General features: G+C 34.6%; 1 protein-coding gene across 1 annotated transcript in view; it reads right to left on the reverse strand.

The window, feature by feature from the left end:
• PPP1CB (protein phosphatase 1 catalytic subunit beta) overlaps positions 1-25,207 on the reverse strand; it is a 72,948-nt gene that overhangs the window by 39,161 nt on the left and 8,580 nt on the right. The window lies entirely within an intron of this gene.

Below are 25,207 nucleotides of genomic sequence, written 5' to 3' on the forward strand. Positions count from 1 at the left end.
ATATATTATATATATATATATATATATATATATATATATATTTTTTTTTTTTTTTGTGTGTGTATGCATGTATATACACACACACAAACCTGTAATGGGTTGTTTCTTACTTTCCCAATGGATGAGGGAAAGGAAGATGAAAAGAAGAAAATTTGGAAATGAAAGTAATAAAATTAAATTTATTTAAGAGATGAAGATAAATATGCTTTAATGGTCCAAAAACTCCTATTATTTTAAAATCCAGAAACAAACAAACAAACCTTAAGGGATATAATCAACTTGGGAAAACTGTAGTTCATCAGCAATTTTTTTTTTGGGGGGGGGAGGAAGAGTCATAGATTCAGTTGGCAATCTGGTGAAATCTATGGACTACTAAGAATATCTTGCCTCATTTTTACAGGAAAAAAAAAATGAGGTCATCCACAATGAGTTCTTTTCTTTCCTTTTCTCCTTTCACTCAGTTGCTTCCTGCCACTGTCTTCCTTTCACCCATTTCACATGATCTGAAGTGACCTTTAAGAGACCTTACTCTTTACCAAGACTTTTTACCTCTACTTGTTCACACAATCCCATTTCATCTAACCTCCTTCAACAGATTGCTTCCTCTATTATCCAACTCTTTTACTGATTTCTAATGCCTCCCTCCCTGCTGGTTGTTTTCCTACTGCCAATAAACACTTCTATTCTGAAAAGACCCTCACATGATCTTTTCATCCTATATCTCTTTAGTCTTTGTAAGTAAACTTTTTGAAAAGACCACACATGATGGTCATCAATTGGAAAATGGTGGGATATATTATGATATATGAATGTAACAGAATATTACTGATCTATAAGAAATGATGCTGATTTCAGAAAGACTGGAAAGAATTATAAGAACTGCAAAATGAAGTGAGCAGAACCAGAACAATGTATACAGTAACAGCAAGTTTATATGATGATCAACTATTGTGATGTTCTGTTTCTCTAGACTCTAGCCGTTTTCTGGGAGCAGGATTTCTTGGGGAGCTTCTGAAGGCAGTCTTCTTTACAGTTCAGTTCAATAATCCCAAAATGCAGCCAGGAATTAAAATCCTTTACTGTCTCTTTTCAAATCTTATCTCCAGAACCTTTATTTTCTCCTTCAAGTCTTGTCTCCTTTACTTGGAGCTCAGCTAGCTTTCTTAGAGGCCTCTCTCTCTGGTTCCCAAGAGCTCTTGTCCGAATGTCTCCAACCACCACGAACATGGAAGTTGGTGTTAGGATTACTAGGTGAGAACTCAGGTTGTCTGGACAGTGACAAGGTGAGAATTCAGGTTGTCTGGACAATTACAAGGTGAGAACTCAGGTTGACTTGACAGTTCTCTGGCTCAGACCTGTAAAGGGAGTTTACACCTTAGGAATCCTAGAAGGAGCAAGCTCATTGGTTGAAGTGGTTGTTCCCAGAAGCCCTTGCATTATCCCACGCCCATTCTCTGGGAGGATAAAAGAGGCAACGTTGGGCCTGGAGAGCAGATTGGACTGGGGAAGGACAAGAGCTGGAGGACAGCACTCCAGGAAGAGGAGAAGTCTCTGCATTACATCAGGGCTGACGGGGCTCTCTACAGGAAGAAGAATCTGTCCAAGAGATTTGAGTAGATACAGCAGATCTCTTCCCAGAGAGCGATCCGGCAGCTTCTGGAGACGACAGCTCGCTACATTTGGCGTCCACACGTGGGGCAAGGACTTTTGCTTATCCTGACAAGAGGAGCTAGACTAGACCTTCGCAAGTTGGAATGAAATCTTAACTCCTTCTCCCAGAGTGTGGGCTTTTATATGCTCTCTAAAGGTGTGAGTCTAATATGTTGACCAATGTAAACTCCTGTAAACTCCTTTAAAGGCGTGAACTAAGTGCATAAGTACCTTGTAAGAATCCTAACTTCTCCCCTTTTCTTTTGATTTAGAACATAAATCATTCTATGAATGATTTAGCACCAGGTGCCCCATGAACATGCGCTGCACTCCAGGCGAGAGACAGCCCCCTTCGCAGCCACTCTCCAGCCCCTGGCGCCAACAGCCCACCGTACCGGGCCCGACCCTCGAGACCCCCCCTGCCAGAGCGAGGGGAGGAGGCACGGAGGCCTGGCTATCCATGGCCCACTGAGGCTCCTCGGCGCTGCGGTATCATCACGCTTAGGGGGGATTCTGACTTAAAGGCATTCAGTTATAATCCCACAGATGGTAGCTTCGCCCCCTTGGCTCCTCAGCCAAGCACATACACCAAATGTCTGAACCTATGGGTTCCTCTCGTACTGAGCAAGAAACGTAACCACATAGGCTGGTCATGACCTTGAAACAGGTATACATAAATCCATCAATATGGGAGGTATTACACATAATTACATAAATTACATAAACATGTAGCAATATAACACAGGCTAGAAGTGATGTAACAAATAACATGAATCAACATGAGGAATTGATACGTGTCCATAAGTCCTAGAAATAGTCCAAAAGGAATCCAATGATCCCTGATAGTTTTCAAGTCCTTTAACAGTCTTATCTTGTATTAGGGAATCCAATGATTCCTGCAGATTTTGTTCTTAGGTCTTCTCCTTTGTTTTGAGGTTTTTCTCCTTTTCCTGTCTCTCTCCAGATGCTTGTTGCCACCAACTGTTTCCTTCTCTGTCTGTAAAAATACAAGCAAACCCTCTCTGCCAGGCAGTTAACCTATCTAATTTCCTTCTATTTACCACTTTCTAAATCTCCTCTCATCATCTGGCAATTACACTGGAGCTGTTTGCACTGGACACTGTCCTGTTGGTTTAAAAGGCCTGTATTCTCCCCAACTATAATACCTGTATAACTTATATAAGATTGTTTGATGCCTTGGGGAGGATGGAGCTAAGGGAAGGAGAAAAAACTTAGGACACAAAATCTTACAAAAATGAATGGTGAAAACTATCTTTGCATGTATTTGGAAAAATAAAATACTACAGAGGAAAAAAAAGAAAAGGGGAAAGGGAGAGGAAAGAAAAGCATCTGCAATATATGCTTCCACTTTTTCCTCCTTCTGTTCTCTCTTCTTAAACCTTATAAAGTCTGGCTTCCAACCCTATCATTCCACTATTCTCTCCAAAGTTACTGACAATTTCTTAGTTGTCAAATCCAGTGATTTACCAATTCATTCTCATTCACCTCAATTCTCACTCTCCTACACCTCTCTGCAGCCTTTGAAACTGTTGATCATTCTCTTATCCTTGATACTCTTTTCTCTAGGTTTTCAAGACAGCAATCTCTCCTGTTTCTCCTCTCTGATGACTCCTTCTTAGTCTCCTTTGCTGATTTCAGGGAGCCCCAGTTACAATCTATTCCATTTCTGGACCAAGAAATGAATAACTTATATAGAATGAGATATAGTTTTGGACATAACCAAATTTGCTTTATTGGATTACACCTATTTTATTAAAAAGTTTTTGCTTTTCCTTTTTTTTTTTTATACCACTACTTAAATTGCACTGAATCCCTATTGCTTCTACAATAAAATATAAACTTTACTTTTTAAAGCTCTTCTGTAAGTGGGCCCCAACTTATCTTTTCAGATTACTTCTCTTCCCACACGGTCCAGTTGAACTGAATTACGCTTTCTTCCTTTCACATGGTACTCAGTACTTCCTATTTCTGTAACTTAGTATTGTTCCTGCACTATATCCTAATTTTTTTTTAGTTGCCTATATATTTTTTATCAGATTATTAGCAAGAAAATTTGATACAATGCTTTTTTCTCAATCAACTGTTTCCTTTTTTATCTTAATTTTCATGTATTTCTCTATAGCTATTAATGGTATCTGATCTTATAGCATACTCTAAAATTCAAGTCAGGCAACCCACTTTAAAATACATCTGTATTATTAGTCTTCATTACTTCTTAAGATCAGAAAATCATCCAAAAGTACTTCATTTCTTGATTTGCAGTGTTTAAATCAGCCATTAGGAAATGGCTCTACAATCTGGTATTATGCCCAAAAAGTTATCAAACTGTGCATACCCTTTGATCCAGCAGTGCTCTTATTGGGCTTATACCCCAAAGAAATACTAAAGAAGGGAAAGGGACCTTATGTGCCAAAATGTTTGTGGCAGCTCTTTTTGTAGTGGCTAGAAACTGGAAAATGAATGGATGCCCATCAACTGGAGAATGGTTGGGTAAATTATGGTATATGAATGCTATAGAATATTATTGTTCTGTAAGAAATGACCAGCAGGATGAATACAGAGAGGATTGGAGAGACTTATATGAACTGATGCTGAGTGAAATGAGCAGAACCAGGAGATCATTGTACACTTCAACAACAATACTGTATGAGGATATATTCTGATGGAAGTGGATATCTTCAACAAAGAGAGGATCTAATCCAATTCCAATTGATCAATGATGGACAGAATCCGCTACACCCAGAGAAGGAACACTGTAAACTGTTTGCATTTCTGATTTTCTTCCCAGGTTATTCTTACCTTCTTCCTGTGCCAACAAGAAATTCGGTTCTGCACACATATATTGTATCTAGGGTATACTACAGCACATTTAACATGTATGGAACTGCCTGCCATCTAGGGGAGGGGGTGGAGGGAAGGAGAGAAAATTCAGAATAGATGTGAGTGCAAGGGATAATGTTGTAAAAAATTATCCATGCATATGTACTGTCAAAAAAAAAAAGTTATAATTATAGAATTAATTTTTTAAAAAATGTAAAAAAAAAAAATAAATAAATTTTAAAAAGGAAATGGCTTTAGCATAGGACTTGTCCTCCCTTGAGTAATTTATATTTTGGGATTTATCAAACTGTATTTAAGAAATAATGAATAGGATAAAAACAGAACAAGGAAAGATTTAGACAAAGTAATGGAAGTAGAATCACGAAAACAATGTATAACCACCACTACAAAAATATAATTCAAAGTGAAAAAAGCAATTTCAGTGTGAATGATGTGAAATTATGAATAAAATTGCCACAAAGTGAAATGAGGAGATCCTTCAGACATTCCTTTGCAATGAACAATGGATTTTGGAACAATATATTAGGTCAATTTCCCCTGCTATGCTTTTAAAAGTACAAGGATGGCTCTCTAGCAGATAGCAAACATAGAATAAATCATTTTTACTGAATAAAATTATTTGGGAAAATTGGGACTTTAACAAGCTCTTGATTTTATGAAGTTACTGATTGTTAAACTACTAAACATTTTCTAAAATAATGAAGCAATAAATGTGAGAAAAATCAAAGAGTTTTTTAAAATAAAGATCTCATCAATGGAAAAGGCATTAGAAATTGACAGACAGACAGAAAGAAAGGAAGAAAGGAAGGAAGAAAGGAAGGAAGAAAGGAAGGAAGGAAGGAAGGAAGGAAAGGAAGGAAGGAAGACAGGAAGACAGAAAGAAAGAAAGAAAGAAAGAAAGAAAGAAAGAAAGAAAGAAAGAAAGAAAGAAAAGAAAGAAAGAAAGAAAGAAAGAAGAGAAAGAAAGAGAAAGAAAGAAAGAAAGAAAGAAAGAAAGAAAGAAAGAAAGAAAGAAAGAAAGAAAGAAAGGAAAGAAAGAAAGAAAGAAAGAAAGAAAGAAAGAAAGAAAGAAAGGAAGGAAGGAAGGAAGGAAGGAAGGAAGGAAGGAAGGAAGAAAGAAAGAAAGAAAGAAAGAAAGAAAGAGAAAGAAAGAAAAAGAAAGAAAGAAAAGAAAAGAAAGAGAGAGAGAGAGAGAAAAATAATGTTTCTGTCCAATGTGGAATGCGTTAACAAGATATTAAGCTTCAGAAACTACTTTTATTCCATACAGTCTCAAAATATATAGAATTCTAATATGGTCCTATGACACTGTGCATCATTATACATACATACATGTGTGTACATATACACATATATGCTTATAATTATGGGATTATTAAATGCTGAAATGAAAGAACTAGTCTTTAGTCATTTTTTATAGATAAGAAAATTAGGGGCCAGAAAGGTTACATGACTCATACTAAATCACATATGGCAAAGTCAAGATGAACTCATATGGCTTGATTCCTAATCTAATGCTTTTTAAGGACCAAAGACATCAGAAGCATATTTAAATCTCTGTTTTGGCTCATCTTGAATGAAAATTGAATAAAATAAATTGAATAAAATTGAATGAATAAAAAAAATTATTTCCAAGAAAAATTAGTTATTAAAAACAAGTAAGTACATACTGTATACAAAGTATTTTACGTGAATAAATTTTCAAGACAGAGCAAATTTCATTTTGTTTAAGGTGTGTTCATATTTATATTTCTATAATTCGTTTTGCCAGGAAAGAAGGAACATTATACAAATAATTTCTTTTTCCAAAACAGGGAAACAAAGAAATTTTGAATATATTCTTTAAAAAATATATGCAAGCAATCTAGAGACCTACAAAGCCAGAAATAAGTCCATGACCCCCAAATACTATGGTAGAAACAAAGAAAGACCTCAAGTCTCAACTTGATTCTTGCTATAGAAGAGTGCTTTCACCTTAACTAGTATTTTAAGATTTTAACAAAATTTACTTATAGTAAATAAAAAAGGGTTTGCTTCAAAAAGCCACCATTAGTAGAGTTGCTATATACTTCAAGAAAACTAACCCAACCAATAGCATGAAGCATTCCAATATCAGTTATCTATCCAGTCTTTAGAAATCTACATATCTGGTGAGGAATGTCAATACTTTTTAAAAATATTATTTCCAAATCTAATACAAGCATAATAGATTTTTTTTTAAGAAAACGCATGCATTGCATTAAATGTTTATATATTAAGATCGTCATTATGAACACTGAACTTGGAGTTAGCAGGCAAGAATTTTGTTATTTTTGTTTGCTTGGGTCAGTCACTGGATACAATCTTTTAAGAGGTTCATTTTCTCATCTGTAAAAAGAAAGAGTTAAGAGGAAATAATCTTGGGACAGTTAGGTGATGCATTGAAGAGAGCACTGACCCTGGAGTGAGGAGGATTTTAGTTCAAATCCAGCCTCAGTCACTTGAATATTTATTAGTTTAACCACAATTGTCTTGCCCACTTCTCAAGAATAAACAATCTCTTAAGATTTCTTCTAGTTTTAATGGTCTATGAACCAGTTTCCACACTGTGCTGAGATGGATGCTTTTCTTTACTTTGAGGTTGATTACTATACAGTTGGCTCTGATACTTTCCCATGCTGTTGTTTCAATAATTAAATTCAGCCTCTCTAAATAATAGTCAAATATAGTATACCAAATTAGAACATACAGTCCTTAATTGTGCTACCATCTGATTACTTTTAAATAACCACATCTGTGGTAGATTTGAATAAAATAATTTCAAGTCTGTAATCTCCATAAAAAAGCTTATTTAAAAACAACCTTGATGAAAGCCAACCCTTCCATTTTTTTCCTAAATCAATATTAGGATAAAGATACAAAAAATATTCTAAATTTGGGAGTCAATATTTCATAAAATCATTAAAAATAATACTTAAAATTCTTAGTTTATCAGTAAAGATTTAAAATTCCAGAAATTACTTCCAGAAATTATATAATTAATTATATAATAATTAAGCCATACCTAAAAGTCCTCACTCTTAGTGGTGGTCATGTAACCTTTAAAAGAATCTCCAAGGAGAGGGAATTCATCACCTGCTGAAGCAGCTCATTTTTGGATTTAGGGTAGCTTTATTAGGAAGTTCTTTCTTAAAACAATCCTAAATTTTCCCTTTTGTAACTGGCTTCCACTGACTAGTTTCTAGTAACTAAGTAAGCAACAGGACAAGTCTAATCCCTATTCTACATGGCAACTTTCCAAACATTTAAAGACAATTATGTCAACCTTCTCCCCTTATCCTCACCCTAAGTAAAATATCCAATTTCTTCAACAGATCCTCATATGACAAGAACAGGAAGCTTTATCATCCTGGATATCCTGGTCTATATGTTCTCTTAGTTCACTAAATGCCTATTAAATACAAATCAATATGCTAGGAAAATTGGTATATAAAAATTAAATTAGTTCTTTTCTCCATAAGCTTACACTCTACTGGGGAATACAACATCTACATAGGTAATTAAATACAATATATATATATAAACCAAACATAAAAATAACTGGCATGTATATAGCACTTACTGTGTGCCAAGCACCATATGAAGCATTTACAAATATTTAATTTGATCTTGACAACAGCTTTATGAGGTAAACTCTATCATTATCCCCACTTTACAGTAGAGGAAACTTAGACAAACAGGTGAAATGACCCATGGCTACACATCAAGTAAATGTTTTGAGACTGCATTTTAACTCGTCTTCCTGACTCTAGGTCAGTAATCTATTCAGTGTGCGATCTAGCTAGCTGCCTGCTAGTATTACAAGTATTACTTTGTATAGTTGGCAAAAAAGGTGAACCTTGAAGGAATCCAGGAGTTCCAAGAGGGGGATATGAGAGGGGAGAAAATGTCAAGCAGAGAGGATAGATATCTTGTATAAATGATTGGAAGTAGGAATTGGATACTGAATATTCAGGGTAAATAAGCAAATCTGGCTAGAACATAAGAGTTCATGAAAAGGAATTGTGAAACATTTTTGGAAAGACAGGTTAGAATCATATTGTGAATGACCTCAAATGTCAGGAATTGGTTTTCTAAGAGAATTGCAAAAGTTTACATAGGAAGTAAAACAGACATTTTCTAGCACATAGAGGCCAAGAGAATAAAAAGTATGAATTCTTCCTAAAATGGGATCCTCAGAACTGAATACAATACTCTAGATTTATAGTCTAATTCAACTAGAATACAGCAAGACTATCACCTCTTTGTGATGAATGTTCTGTCTCTCTTAATGAACCCTAAATCACATTAATTACCCTGGCTGCCATGATAAGCTGACACTCAAATCCCCAGACTTATTTAAAAGAAACCTACCATGTAGTCACACAATTGAGAAATTTAGTTTTAAAAACCAAGTGTTAAGACAATATTTTTATTAAATTTCATCTTAATAGATTGATTGCAGAGGGCAGAAACTCCAAAAAGATATGGTTGAATCAGACAAAGGAGCACTTAAGGCTAACTCCCTTTTCATTGTGAGATAATTGCTCTATTAACATATATTTGGATAACGGTTCTCCTCACTATAGGTAGGGGCATGCTGAATGCTTGGTGTTAAGATAATCATTGGCAAGAATGGGGGGAAGGGAGGGGAAAGAGGAGAGAGGCTAGAGGCACTTGGCGGCAGGACAAGGAGGAGAGAGGCTGGAGACTCCAGACTCCAGGATTCTGTTTGCCTGCCTCCTTCACTTCTCCCCCTAAAAACCAAGGATTTTAATTTACCCTGACTCTGGCTGACCCCAAGGCCCTCCAGGGAGCTAGTTGTACTTTACAATTGGTCTTGCTCAATCTAGCTTATCAAGATCTTGTAATCTTGTTATTTAGATAGACAACACTACTAATTTTGTATGATCTTACAAATAGAAAGGTCTATGACTTTATCCAAGTCAGTGACAAAAATACCACTGGACTACACAGATCCTTAAAGTGTGCCACCCCAGACCCTTCTGCCAAACATACACCCAGTTCCAAATAAGCATAACTGTATTACTGTTTAAGCTATATCTTTTATACAAAAATGGCAAAATATTTTCTGAAATACTTTAATAATAAAATCAATTTAAACTAGACCTAAAACATTTTTCTGATCCATCAATTTAGTATTCAAAATAGATCTGTGACCTCATCTAATGACATAGATGACAACACATACATGCCTACTCATCTGAAACTCCTGACATTTTTGTATCCCTTGTGCCTAGAACAGAGGTTAGGCATAGGGTCTCTAGAGCTGTGATTTCATCTCCATATGCAACTCCCTGATTAAAAGACCCCCTCTTCCAATGGAGGCCAGAACTTCCTCTGCAACCTATTTAGAACATTGTAGAGAGCAATAAATGAATAAATGGCTTGTATTTCCAGAATCACATAGCCATTGTGTTGATCTTGAGCCCAGGTTTTCCTGACTCTATGGCCAATCTTCTATTAGCAGAATAAATCCAAAATATAGTAGATGCATAAGAAATATTTGAATTAAATTACATTACCATAATTTGTTTTCAAATAATCTTACTTCTACAATCTTTTTGGTAAGCACTTCATGGAACCTATATGTAAAGATAATTCATCTTCTATTTTACAAATGTTTTTGTAGATGAAAAAAAAAAAGCAGTTAGGAATAAAGTTTTTTTTTTTTTAAGTACAATTATAACTGTCAAACCATGAAATGCAAAAATTCTACTTTAACATACTAAATACGAAGTTGAAGGTAAATATAAAGTGATGTTATAGGAGAGGTTCTAAAAAAGGAGTTCTTTTTTGTGTCATTGACCCCTCTGGCAATTTGGTAAAGACTTTGGACTACTTAAAATGTTTTGAAAATTGTAGTTGTAGTAGTAACAAAAGCTAGCATTTATAGAATGTTTTAAGGCCTAAAAAACACTTTTAAAACACTGTCTTAGCAGTTGTCAAGTTCTGAAGTATCTATTTCAGCCAATAGTGTATCTGGCTCCCTTCCTCAACATCCACTACATACTCATCTCTTTTGCCTAAATTATAGTAATAGTTTAACCTGTCTCAACAAATTATTCTTACTGTTTCTCATTTTTTTTTTTTTTTGGCTGGCAATTGGAGTTAAATGATTTGCACAGATAGTAAGTGTTAAGTGTCTGAGACCAGATTTGAACTCAAGATCTTCTGACTTTAGGATTGATACTCTATCCACTACATCACCTAGCTGTTCCTCAAAGAATCTTAATACACAGAAATGAGCATTACTTTCCTCTACTGAAAACCCTTCTATGTATGGTAGACAAATAAAATAATTCTTGATCCTGGCATTCAAGGCATTCTATCTACCTTTGCTGTTTTTTCATACTAATTATTTCTTTTCACATACCTTGTTGTAGTCAAACCAGACTACTATCTCCTTCTCTTCCCCTCTTTCTCATTCACATTGTGTCTTCTTGCTCTGTACTTTTACTCATGCAAACTCCTTAAGTCTGCAATGCTACTACTTCTTCCATAAAATCCATTCCTACCTCTTTTCCATCAGCATTCAAATAAAAGCAATCTCTTCCTTCTAACATTGCCTAGAAATACTCTTTTCTTCTTTCTTGAATCACAGTATCTGTATGTATTCTTACACTACATTAGACTAAACTGTGGATAGAAAATGCTATCTGCATCCAAAGAGAATTATGGCGACAGAATGTAAATCAACACACATACCATGTTCACTTTTTTCTTTCTTCTATTTTTTTTTCTTGTGGTTTTCTCCTTTTGTTCTAATTTTTCTCTCCTAATATGAATTGTTTGGAAATATGTAAAAATGAAATGTACATATATAACCAAAAAAAGGAAAAGAATATTTTACATGTAACTAAGGAAATATATATATTTAAGTAGAAGTGATATTTGTGTCAGTCACCTGACAGAATTTTATTGGGAGGGAAACCCTTTGTAAGATATAAAGCAATATATAAAATATACAAAAATATTTCTCAGTTATTTAAAAAAAGGCTCAAGCAAATAAAGTTATTTGTATATGGCCTCCAATGTGTTGGTTTTAAATGAAATTACAAAGCAGTTATTGAACTTTAAGTACTATTAGCTTTTAATAATCTGAAAAATAACCAACATCAAGGAATTTTAATGAAACTTCACTATCATATGACTCAGTTGGTACCATCATAACCAACATTTTTATAGCACTCTGTAAAGTAGTTTACATTATTTTCCTTTTCTATTAAAGCTTTTTTTTTTATTTTTTAAAACATATGCATGAACATTAGCCCTTGCAAAACCTTGTATTCCAATTCCCCTCTTCCCCCACATTCTCCCCTGGATGGCAAATCCAATCATCTATTATTTTTTTATAAAAGATTCCTTTTATAAAATATTATAAAACATATTAATATAATTAATTATGCGATAACAATTATTATATAATTAATACATATTTTATTATTATAAAATTCCTTTCTAGGATTCAGGAAGCTTAAAAAATTTTTTTGAAAACTTTATTTCAATAAAATTAGCTTCTTTGACAATTCTATGTACTTTATACATCTAAAACTATTAGTCTGAGAAGAATCCATAAACTTCACCACACAGCCAAAGGGTACCAAAGGTTATCATGATAAACAAAAAAATTAAAACCCCTATCTTAGCCAAAAGTAGCGCCTCCTTCTTGAGGCCTACCTTCAATTTTAGAAATCATCCTTCAAAAACAGACTGATATACACTATGTTTGAAGTCAGAGGATCATAAACTTACTTAATCTCAGTTCCTCATCTATACGATGAGGCATCTGGACTAGATGATTTGGAAGATTTCTTCCATTTCTAAATCCATTATTTTATGATTAACTTAAAAGATGACTTTTGTATGTAACAGAATTTCTTTATACTAGGAAAAATAAAATATGTTAATTTGCATATTAATCACATACAGTATGGACAGTAGAGTTCTGGGCCTGGAATAAAGCAATTATCATTCATTAAGTGCCTACTATGAGGCAGCTAGGTGGGCAATACAGCACTGACCTTGGAATCAGGAAGACTCATCTACAGGAGTTTGAATCTGGCCTAGCTATGTGACCCTGGGCAAATCACTTAACATAACAGTATTTGCCTCATCTGTAAAATGATTCAGAAAAGGAAAGAGCAAATCACTCCAATTATCTTTTCCAGGAAAACTGGCAATTGTATCACAATTGAGTCAGACACAACTGGAAAACAATTGAAGTATCTACTATGTGCCAGGCATTGTGCTTAATATTGGACATACAAAAAGAGGCTAGACTCTCAGCCCTCAGAGAGCTTACAAGTAAATCGAAGTGCTCTTAATCTAATGAGTAATACCCAAGTTCAAATCAGGCCTCAGATTTTTACTAATGGACAAGTCATTTAATCGGTTTGCCTCTTTGCTCATCTGTAAAATGGGACGTTTCTACGTTCATTGTAAGCACCAAAGAACTACTAAACAAATTGTGGTAAATAAATGTTATAGCATATTACTAAGCTTATAAAAACAAGAAATAATGAAGAAAGGATTATACAGATGACTTTATACTCTCCTTACTTAGTGATCTCACTCATTTCCATAAACTTAACAAGTAGTTCTATATTGATGATTCTCAAATCTACCTATCCTGCCATAAGCTTTCTGCGGATCTGTTTCACATCTCTTAATTCTTTTCAGACATATCAGACCATATATCCAATAAGTATCTTAAACTCAATATGTTCAAAATGGAACTCATTACCTTTCCTCCTAAACCCTCTCCCGTTCCAAATTGCTCTACTCCCATCCAGGCCACCTCCATTATCCCTCAGGCTCATAATCTAATGTCATTCTAGGCTCCTCATTGTCTCTCATTCCCCATATAGCCAGTCTGTTGTAAAGGCCTTTTGATTTCACCTTTACTACAAAATCTCTTAAATCTATCCTATTCTCTTCTTTTAACAAAGTCACCACTCTGAAGGGCCTCATCTATACATGGGCTCTAGCAATAGCCTGCGGGTGGATTTGCATGCGATAAGTCTTTCCCCAATCTATACCATCCTCTATTGTTGACCAAATTAAATTTCCACTTGAGATCCAGTCATGTCAATCTTTTACTTAATATGCGCCAGGGGCTCCCTAGATTCAAATACAAAATTTTCAGTTTAATCTTCAAAGCCCTTCATACCTAGCTCCCAATCTTTTCAATCTTTTTGTAACCCAACTTTAACTCTCATGTACTCTTCAATGCAATTGAGACTGGCCTCCTTGTTGTTGCATAAAGAAAACATCCCAATTTACATCAAACTAAAAAGTTTCTGTACAAACAATACTAATGCAAACAAAATTAGAAGGGAAGTAACAAATTGGGAAAATATTTTTAAAAGTAAAGGTTCTGACAAAGGTCTCATTTCCAAAATATATAGAGAACTGACCCTAATTTATAAGAAATCAAACCATTCTCCAATTGATAAATGGTCAAAGGATATGAACAGACAATTCTCAGATGATGAAATTGAAACTATATCCACTCATATGAAAGAGTGTTCCAAATCACTACTGATCAGAGAAATGCAAATTAAGACAACTTTGAGATACCACTACACACCTGTCAGATTGGCTAAGATGACAGGAACAAATAATGATGAATGTTGGAGGGGATGTGGGAAAACCGGGACACTAATACATTGCTGGTGGAGTTGTGAAAGAATCCAGCCATTCTGGAGAGCAATTTGGAACTATGCCCAAAAAGTTATCAAACTGTGCATACCCTTTGACCCAGCATTGCTGCTATTGGGATTATAGCCCAAAGAAATACTAAAGAGCGGAAAGGGACCTGTATGTGCCAAAATGTTTGTAGCAGCTCTTTTTGTTGTAGCTAGAAATTGGAAGTTGAATGGATGCCCATCAATTGGAGAATGGTTGGGTAAATTATATATGAAGGTTATGGAATATTATTGCTCTGTAAGAAATGACCAGCAGGAGGAATACAGAGAGGCCTGGAGAGACTTACATCAACTGATGCTGAGTGAAATGAACAGAACCAGAAGATCGCTGTACACTTCAATGCTGTATGAAGAGGTATTCTGATGTAAGTGGATATCTTCAACATAAAGAAGATCCAACTCACTTCCAGTTGATCAATGATGGACAGAAATAACTACACCCAGAGAAGGAACACTGGGAAGTGAATGTAAATTGTTAGCATTACTGTCTATGTACCCAGGTTACTTATACCTTCGGAATCTAATACTTAATGTGCAACAAGAAAATGGTATTTACACATATATATTGTATCTAGGTTATATTGTAACACATGTAAAATGTATGGAATTGCCTGTCATCAGGGGGAGGGAGTGGAGGATAATTTGGAAAAATGAATACAAGGGATAATATTATAAAAAAATTACTTATGCATATATACTGTGGGAAAAAAATTCTAAATTAAAAACAAACAAACAAAAAAATCCCATTTCTGGGCTTTGGGCATTTTCTTTGGCTGTCCCCCATATCTGGAATGTGCACTCTCTTCATCTCTGCCTCCTGGCTTCACTGGCTTTTTTGAAGTTACCTTTTATAAGTCTTTCTCTCTTAATTCTAGTGCCTTCACTCATTTACTTATATCCCACAAATGCTTGCTTTGTTTGCTTGTTGCCTCCCTCAACAGAGTATCAATTCCTTAAGAAAAGATCCTATCTCTTGGTGTCTGAATCCCCAGCATAGTACTCAGCACATGTTAGGATTACTAAGTGAGAACTCGGGTTGTCTGGATAGTGACAAGGTGAGAATTCAGGTTGGACAATTACAAGGTGAGAACTCAGGTTGACTTGATGGAAGGAGCAGGCTCATTGGCTGAGGTGGTTCTTCCCAGAAGCCCTTGCATTATCCCACGCCCATTCTCTGGGAGAATAAAAGAGAGAACAGTGGGCCTGGAAAGTGAGTCTGCCTGGAGAAGGATAAGAGCTGGAGGAAATTCAATAAGAAGACTCTGCATTGCATCAGGCTTGACGGGGCTCTCTGCAGGAAGGGAAGTCACTTCTCTGGACAAGAGTTAACAGCAAGTGCCTGGAGACAACGGTTCACTACAGGAAGAAGAATCTGTCCAAGAGATTTGAGTTGACACAGCAGATCTCTTCCCAGAGAGCGATCCAGCAGCTTCTGGAGACGACAGCTCGCTACAAGCACATAGTTAGTAGGTGTTTAATAAATGTTTACTGATTCATCATGTGAGAAATGCTGAACAGTTGGATTTCCATAGTGTTGCAAACTTCAAGACAGTGTAGGATAGTGGTTATCACTGAGCAAGAGATTTTCAGAATGTGAGAGGTTAAGGAAGGTTAACAGAAAAATTAAGTGATCAATAGAAGCCTGGAGAATAAGGGAAATTGGGAAACTAGGAAGGCACAAATAGATCTAGCCAATCAAAAAAGGTCTTGTTTTGAGAAAACTACAAACTTAAGGTAATTGCTCATCCAACCCAAACTAGTTAGGGTCAATGACCTGACTAAATCTCTACTGTGCCTGTTTAATAGGCTAATTAATATTAAACTGCACACTCATAAGGAGTTTTTCTGCCATTTTTGAACATGGGATATATGATGAGGGAGGGGAAACATATTTATACATATTTAGGAGGAAACAATAGTGGGAGGATCAGAAAGATTGTAATCCAAAAGGAAGGAGGACCTTTTAAAAGACCTTATTAAAGAACCTTAAGGGGAAGCTGTGCCAAGATAACAACTATAAAGCTTCTCTCATTTCTGTGCTCAGGGTTTACTCTTCTCAATGAGGGGCAGAATCCACTTAAGGCTAGAAGGGTAAGCCAATTCTTTAAGATTCTTCTTTAATAACTTTTCCTCAAAACCATCTGCATCCAGAAAAGACTGTGTCCCTGAGTGTGGATCACAACATTGTGTTTTCATTTTTTAAAAACTGTTTTTTGCTTGCATTTTGTTTTTTTCTCTTTTAGATCTAATTTTTCTTATGCAGCTTAATTGTGGAAATATGAATAGAATAACTGCACATAATTAACATATTTTTAAAAAATTTTTGTTGCAAGGGAAGAATGGATATCTTGAAAGACAAATATGATATAAAAACAAAAGCAACAGAATTATTTTGTAACAAAATGTTAAAATCTGTTTATTTCATTCAAATAGTACTCCCTTGAATTATTTGCTATCAGACCCATTTTGGTCTAAATTTTGGGTGGGAGAGTTTTTAGAAATTTGAAAACTACTTTGTTGCTATCTTAGCAATTTTCATTAATCTTGACCATCTCAGCCCCATTTACTAAGAAACACACCGAGAGATACATAGTCATCAATCTAGAAACTCTAGACATGGTTAAGTAGCTTAAAGAACCACTGAAGGGTACAGAAACAACATTGGTGGTCAGAGCTATATTCTAACTTTCAGAATTAAGCATTGGCATTTTAGGGTGAGCATATGTCATGAGATATAAGTAATAACTAAATCAAATTAAATAAAACATAGCTTACCATATCAGGGATTTGCAGTTTGTAGATATCGTAAATTTTTAAATATCGATTTGTCCACTAATGGAATGATAAATTCTCTACAAAGAATACCGTCAAGTTTTAAAGAAGCTTTAAAACCAAGGAAGTTTGTCGGTCTTCAATTGCAAAGTTACTTAAAATTTAAATAACGTAAGAAATCTTCCTTCAGTAATTCCTTGATTCTTATGAATAAGAAATTGACTCAATCTTTTTCTACTGGAAATTGACAAAGTAATGCTTCCAAAAGGAATTGCCTGCTCTGTCAACAGCTGTACCAGTGTCCAGTGTTCATGGGCTCTTAACTGCTTTACTAGGTAGTTTTCTACTATGACTACATACCTAATAAAATAGCTTTTTTAAAAAACACCCTTGGGAATGGGGAAGAATGCAGTGCTTTTGTTGGATGCCTTCATTTAGCTTCACAGATAGTTTTCATTAGCTCTAATTTTAACATACCTGAACTTACATCAAAATCCTGGTGGAAATTGATACTTCCAATGTCAAGGGACATCCTTTCACAAGATAATAGTTCACCCAATCTACTGTATACTTTACATACCTCTAACAAAAATCAGTGTGATTAAGAAGTAAAACTATACCACTGGGAAGTAAGAATTCTTCCTGGTTCAAAGCTATCATCCCATCCCATCAGTGGACAATTAAAAAAAAAAAAAATCTATGGAACACATATTACCAGATACAGTAAACTATTTTTCATTCATTTTGATTTAATTAACTCCTACAATTCATAGTATGGAAACCCAAAATATCAATGCCTAGTCCTGAAAGTCAGAATATAGATCTGACCATCAAGGTTGTTCCTAACCTTAAATGATTATCTGAACTATTCAACCATGTCTAGACTTTCCAGACCTAATCTCTAACAATGGCCTAGGTCAAGATAACTGTGATCTAATTGACAGTTCTTCAGGTCAAGATAAATCCATATCCAAAGGGGAAATGGTTTCTAGCATCTACTGCTGCTGTTATTATAATATATAGAACCTGGTAAAATTTTAGAAAACTAGAATCATAAATAATGGAACTCAGAACTCAATAGCCCATTTTTTGGAAATCACACACAAACTTCTTAGGAAAGAACTTCGTGTTTAATTTTTTTTTTTTTTTAAATGCTGTAAAAACTGGAAAGCAGTCCAGGAGAAATTAAGCTTAGACCAAAATCATATTGCACTACACATCCTAAATGGATACATAACTTATTATTAAAACTGAAAAGAGTTTGCTAAGATGTACAAATAATTTACATATACATTTATACATATGTAAATGTATGTCTATTTTATATAACCAAAAACCATAATCCCTTAGTGATTAAAGAATATAATAAACAAAAAATTGTCAAAAGAACAGCAAATTAGGGGCAAAGATGGCAGCGGATAGAGCACTAGCTCTGAAGTCAGGAGGACCAGAATTCAAATCCATCCTTGGGCACTTAACACTTACTTATTGTTTGACTTCTGGGCAATCACAACTGCCAAGCAAAAAAAAAAAAAAAAGAATTGCAAATTATTAACAAAACATCTATATGAAAGAATGATCAGACCACTACCAAGTAAAATGCAAATCAAATAATTCTCAAGTTTGAAGTCAGTCTGCAAATTGGTAAAGATGACAAAGGATGGAAATAGTTGATGTTAGAGGGAGTGTGGGAAGATAAGACTTAGTGCATTACAGATGGAACTGTGACTATATATTTTGGAAAGCACACTAGAATTATGCAAATAAAGAAAATGTCCATACCTGACCCGAGGATTCCATTACTATGTATTTTTTACTCCAAGGAATAAGAAGCTATACGGTTTACTTATCAAAGGAAGGTTGCTTCTTTTGATTTTTTGTCATTTTTCCTTTTTTGTCTCCCCCCTCATAAGGCCCAAGAAAGCCTTGATGAAATTGTCTTTGGTCTAAAAGAGATGGCCAAAAGACCATCTTTTTAAATTTGATAACATGTTAGCCTTGATAATAAAATGACTAAATCCCCCCCAAAAAAGGATAAGAAAGTCCCCAATCCCACAAATGATCACAGTATCACATTTTGTGACAGCAAAATGGTACATGACTATAATGGAACACTGCAGTGCTTTTAAGAAATGAAGATTAAGGTAACTATAGAGAAACATGGAAAGATTTATATAAACTGATGTAGAGTGAAGTTTGCATAAACAAGAAAACAATGACAACAAAATAAATGGGAACACAAGTAAATGTAAAATTATAATGAAAAAGGATGGCCTGAAAGAGATGAAAAGATACTCTCCCACCCCTTTACAGATAGGAGTCCATGTACATCACAAATTTTCAGACTTTTCCCAATATATTGATCAGTTGTGTCATTTCCCCTCTTTTACTTGTTGTCTTAAAACCACAATTTGATATATGAGGTGTCTCTCTAGGATAGGAAGGGATAAAAATAGAAACTATGGCAATAAAAATAAAAAACAATATATATCAATGAAAACTGATTTTTTGAAAAAATAAACTTTAGAAAGGTACTCCACTTATTAATCAACAACCTTTAAGAATTTTCTATGTGCCAGATACTGTGCTAAGTATGAAGAATACTAAGAAAAAAAAGGCAAAAACAAGATCCTTGCTCTCAAATAATTTACATTCTATTATAATGGAGGAGATAATTTGCAAATAAATATGTACTTACAATATTGAAGGCTAAATCTTAAGGAAGCAAAGGAAGCCAGGAATGGAAAGAGGAAGGACAGTCATGGAGGACAAATTATATAACAACTAAAACTGGAAAGAAATTAAGAGGCTAGGTTGTGAAGAATGTATGCCAGACAAAAGATTTTATATTTAATCATAAACTAGAATTGATTCATAGGGTAGACATGATCAGGTGTGCACTTTGTGAAAATCACTTAGGCAGCTGAATAGAAGATGGAGTAGGAAGAGAGTTGAGGGCAGGAAGACCAATTGGAAGGTTACTGTAATAATCCAAAGAAAAGGTAATAATAAAGGTATTTGAAGATGAAGGAAGATGATAGATATGTGAGTGAAGAGAAAGGGACATATGTATGGGATGTTGGGATTGTAGAAATAACAAGGTTTCACAATAAATTGAATATGAAGGGTGAACTGAGCGTGACACTATGACTGCATGTCTGGGAGAATGTTAGTGCCTTTGACAGTGAAAGAAAAGTTAAGGAAAGGAGAGGAGAAGGAGAGTAGAGAATGAATGAGTTGTTTTGAGCAGGCTGCATTTGAGATACATAGAGGATATGCAATTTGAGGCATTCTAAAAGCAGATGGTGAGACTAAGGCTGGACATAAACCTGGGAATTACACACATGAAAATGATAATTGAAACCATGAGTCTTATGAGATTACCCAGTGAGCTAATATAGAGAAAAAAAACAAACAAATCTGGACAGATCTCAGGGGACAGCTATAATTAGTGGATTTGACCTTAGATGAAGATCCAACAAAGGAGATTGAGATTAGAAAAGATAACAAGTAGAGGGAAATTTTATAAAAATCCAGAGAGGAGAGAGTACTCAGGAAGAGGTGATCAGATATAAAGGTTGCTATATAGATCAAGGATCAGGATTGAGAGAGAAAAGGATAGTTGTACAGCTTCTTAAACTATAGTTTGCAATCCCATTTGGAGTCTCATAACTGAATGTGGAAGTTGCAAAATTTATGATTTATTATCAATAAACACTTAATTTTTATACCTATTTTATGTATCTATGTTCATGTAAAAATTTCTTGGGTAAAATAGGTCAAGGAGAGAAAAGCTTTAAGAAACCCTGTTTTAGAGAAAAATGAAAGCAGGACACCATTATATATGCTATGTTATGCTATGCTATACTATACCAAGTATTGATGACTGTCTCACGGAGTTTAATCTAGACAAGAATATAAGATGATAGCTAGAAAAGGTAATCAAGTGAAATTTGTAGTCAAATGAAGGTTGTAGTTGTTGCTGTTTTGGGGAAAGGATGTAACTGAGATGGAACTATTAGGTAAGAAGAGATTGAGCATAAAAGAAAGAATGGAATAATAAGCAGGCAAACTGCTGGAGAAGATGGGATCAAAGATGCACGTAGAGGGGTTAAAACAGGGCAAATAGGACTTTATCTAAGACAGGGGAAACAGAAAACATTAGGAGATGATACTTGAATGATGTGTGAAGAGAAGAGTGAATGACCTTATTTCTTTTCATGAAGTATTTACTAAGTGAAGTCCTCTAAATTAACAGGAATCAATAAAGACAGAAGGTGGTTAAGAGATGGTATGGTTTGGAAAAGTCACTGTGGCGAGTACAATATTAAATCAATAAGGAAGGTATAAAAAGTTTCTATACACACACTCACCTAAGACTTTTAAATGGGAGTAATACTGAGTAGAAGTACAGAAGAAATTAGAAAAAAGAACTTCGGAAGGAAATTCAATAATCAGGACAATTTTGCTATCCGTGTGTTAAATCTGATACGTATTTTTAAAACAGGGGTATGTAATAGATGTAATATGTCATCTTTTTTGAAGATTAAAAATGTCTAGTGATATTTAAATTATTTAAATGTTCATTTAAAAAACTGGTAAATGTACAGAATGGAGCAGGAATGGACATAGAGAAAGAAAATAAGGAAAACAATAGTTAATGGATAGCAAAGCAAAAATAGATAAGATGGAGACTTGAATGAGAAATTGGCTTAGCAAGGTGAAAAAATACTCTAGTTAATAGTTAAGCTAAGTAAAATACAAGCTATTTAATAGTGATGAACTATTTTTTTTTACCTCTTTTCTGTATTTCTAGACAGAACTACATTTTGGAGATGTGATCAACATTCAAATTTTAAAACAAATATCTGCTTTATAGCTTATTCTTTGAAAAATCATCAAGTTCTTACCTACATGGCAAGAATGAGAGAGCCAATTAAATAACAAGTAATTAAGGAGTGCTTAATAGCAATAATTTGGGAATTATATGTTAGGCTCAATACAGGCATTCAGTAAGTACTGAATTGAATAAAACCATCATAGTATTCACTTAAAAATGAAATAAACAAATGCATTTTTCAAATAAGATCAAATCTGAGAAGGCTAAATTCTGAGGCATCATTTTAAACTATAAGTGGGTTTTTTTTTTAACATGCCATTTTGATAATCATTTGAAAAGTGCCATATTTTAGTTTTTGAAAGTAACTATTTGTTACAACCAAAAAAACAATAATGGAGAAAATAATTTATTCAAGAATTTATTCAAAATCCTGAGAATGTACCAAAGAGACACAAAGAGCCTAATATACTTGGATTAAAATACATATATAAGACTTTTTAAAGAGTTTTATTGAAAAATAGCCCCTCAAAGAAACATATATGTGCCAAAATGTTTGTGGCAGCTCTTTTTGTTGTAGCTAGAAACTGGAAGATGAATGGATGTCCATCAGTTGGAGAATGGTTGGGTAAATTGTGGTATATGAAGGTTATGGAATATTATTGCTCGGTAAGAAATGACCAGCAGGAGGAATACAGAGAGGCTTGGAGAGACTTACATCAACTGATGCTGAGTGAGATGAGCAGAACCGGGAGATCACTGTACACTTCAACAACAATACTGTATGAGGATGTATTCTGATGGAGGTGGAAATCTTCAACATAGAGAAGATCCAACTCACTTCCAGTTGATCAATGATGGACAGAGGTAGCTACACCCAGAGAAGAAACACTGGGAGGGGAATGTAAATTGTTAGCACTAATATCTGTCTGCCCAGGTTGCATGTACCTTCGGATTCTAATGTTTATTGTGCAACAAGAAAATGATATTCACACACATGTATTGTACCTAGACTATATTGTAACACATGTAAAATGTATGGTATTGCCTGTCGTCGGGGGGAGGGAATAGAGGGAGGGGGGGTAATTTGGAAAAATGAATACAAGGGATAATATTATAAAATATATATATATATAATAAAATAATAATAATAATAATAAAAAAAAAAGAAAAGAAAAATAGCCCCTCCCTTGTTCATTTCTGAAGTCAAAATACAAAATTCTATTCAATAAGTACAACAGAGGCCCTCTTCTCTCCGAAGTCATCTTAAAAAATGTCCAGATTTTACAGATGAGGAAATGAATCCAACAGGTATAGTTACTTGCTCAAAAACAGAGCTATTAAGTGGTAGAGCCAAAGTTAAAACCCAGGTCCTCTCACACCAAAGCAAGTACCTTTTCCATTATACCAATGGACTTCCAATTTTGTATTCTACTGAGGAAAGAGAAAAATAGGTGAGGAGACAAAGGAAAGAAAAGAGGGAACAGCCAAATAATCTGAAATGTTATCCAATCCCTAAGTAAAGATCTAACTCATTTATAACACCAGTTTAAAACTCATTCAGACCTATCCCCAAAAAGGGAGGAGGGGGAGAGGATAAGGTATTAAGACGTTAAGAATATTCCCAATTTGAGTAAGTTTTTTAAAGGACTCCTTTTAGTCCTTTTAGAATAAATTCTTAACTTATGGCCTTTCAGATCTCTCCTTTTCTATGAAAAACTTAAGACAATTTTTGAGAGGCAAGTATTTATATTTATAAAATTATTTTATATTTACACAATTGAATCCTTCTCCTCCAAAATTTAGAAGGGTTATTCCAAAAATTAGGGGGAAAACAGAAAATGGTCTGTCAGAAAGTCCATGTCTCAAAGTTATAATCATTCCAACTAAAAATTCTTAGTTACCTTGATTTTTAATAACATCTGAACACAATATGTAACTCTAGTTATATATCTCTGTTCCTGACATCATAAAAAAAGTGCTAAGCCTTAGTAGTCAAACAGGTGCTCACATTCCCTGCAGATAGACAAAAAATTCATTACTTAGTCCTCAGAGCCTCATTTTCCACACCTGTTGGATCATATTTTACAGGGTTGTTGTGAGGAAAGTCATTTATAATATGCCCTTGTTATTAAGTACCCATTACATGATAGGCATTGGGGAAACAATGATGATAAAAGTTTACTTCTAAAGATCTTATAATTTAAAGTAGAATATTTTAACATGTACACAGAAAAAGAAGGATACAAAATATAAAGAGCAAAGGAAAGATGCAAAGTGATCCAGGAAAATTTGAGGAGGAAGAAATAACTTGTCACCCAGAGGGCAATAAGGAAAAGCATGATGAAGGAAAAGGAGCTAGGATTTGAAGAACTAGCATTTCAAATAAGGAGAATGAAAGGTGGAAGAGAGAGGGGAGTGCATTCCAGACACCCTGCACTAATGTCAAATAAATAAGCATTTACCATGTGCCAAACATTGTACTAAGCAATAGGGGACACAAATAAAGGCAAGAACAGTTCCTCCTCTCAAAGAGCTGGGAGGGTGGGGAATTCAGGGTGGGAAGGAGAAGTATGTACAATTAAGCTATATAAAGAAAAAATTGGAGAAAATCTTACAGGAAGGGCATTAGCTTTAAGGGGAAAGAATTCTTGTAGAAAATGGGATGTTCAGCCATTTTGGAGAGCAATTTGGAACTATGCCCAAAAAGTTATCAAACTGTGCATACCCTTTGATCCAGCAATGTTATTACTGGGCTTATATCCCAAAAAAATACTAAAGAAAGGAAAGAGACCTGTATGTGCCAAAATGTTTGTGGCAGCCCTCTTTGTAGTGGCCAGAAACTGAGTGGATGCCCATCAATTGGAGAATGGTTGAATAAATTGTGATATATGAATATTATGGAATATTATTGTTCTGTAAGAAATGACCAACAGGATGATTTCAGAAAGACCTAGAGAAACTTACAGGAACTGATGCTGAGTGAAACGAGCAGGACCGGAAGATCATTATACACTTCAACAACAATACTATATGAAGATCAATTCTGATGGATGTGGCCTTCTATAACAATGAGATGAACCAAATCAATTCCAATAGAGCAGTAATGAATTGAACCAGCTACATTCAGCGAAAGAACTCTGGGAGATGACTATGAACCACTACATAGAATTCCCAATCCCTCTATTTTTGTCCGCCTGCATTTTTTATTTCCTTCACAGGCTAATTGTACACTATTTCAAATTCTGATTCTTTTTGTACAGCAAAATAACTATTTGGACATGTATACATATATTGCATTTAACATGTATCGGTCAACCTGCCACCTGGGGGAAGA

The sequence above is a fragment of the Sminthopsis crassicaudata genome, chromosome 2, assembly GCF_048593235.1.
Source record: "Sminthopsis crassicaudata isolate SCR6 chromosome 2, ASM4859323v1, whole genome shotgun sequence".
Lineage (NCBI taxonomy): Eukaryota > Metazoa > Chordata > Mammalia > Dasyuromorphia > Dasyuridae > Sminthopsis > Sminthopsis crassicaudata.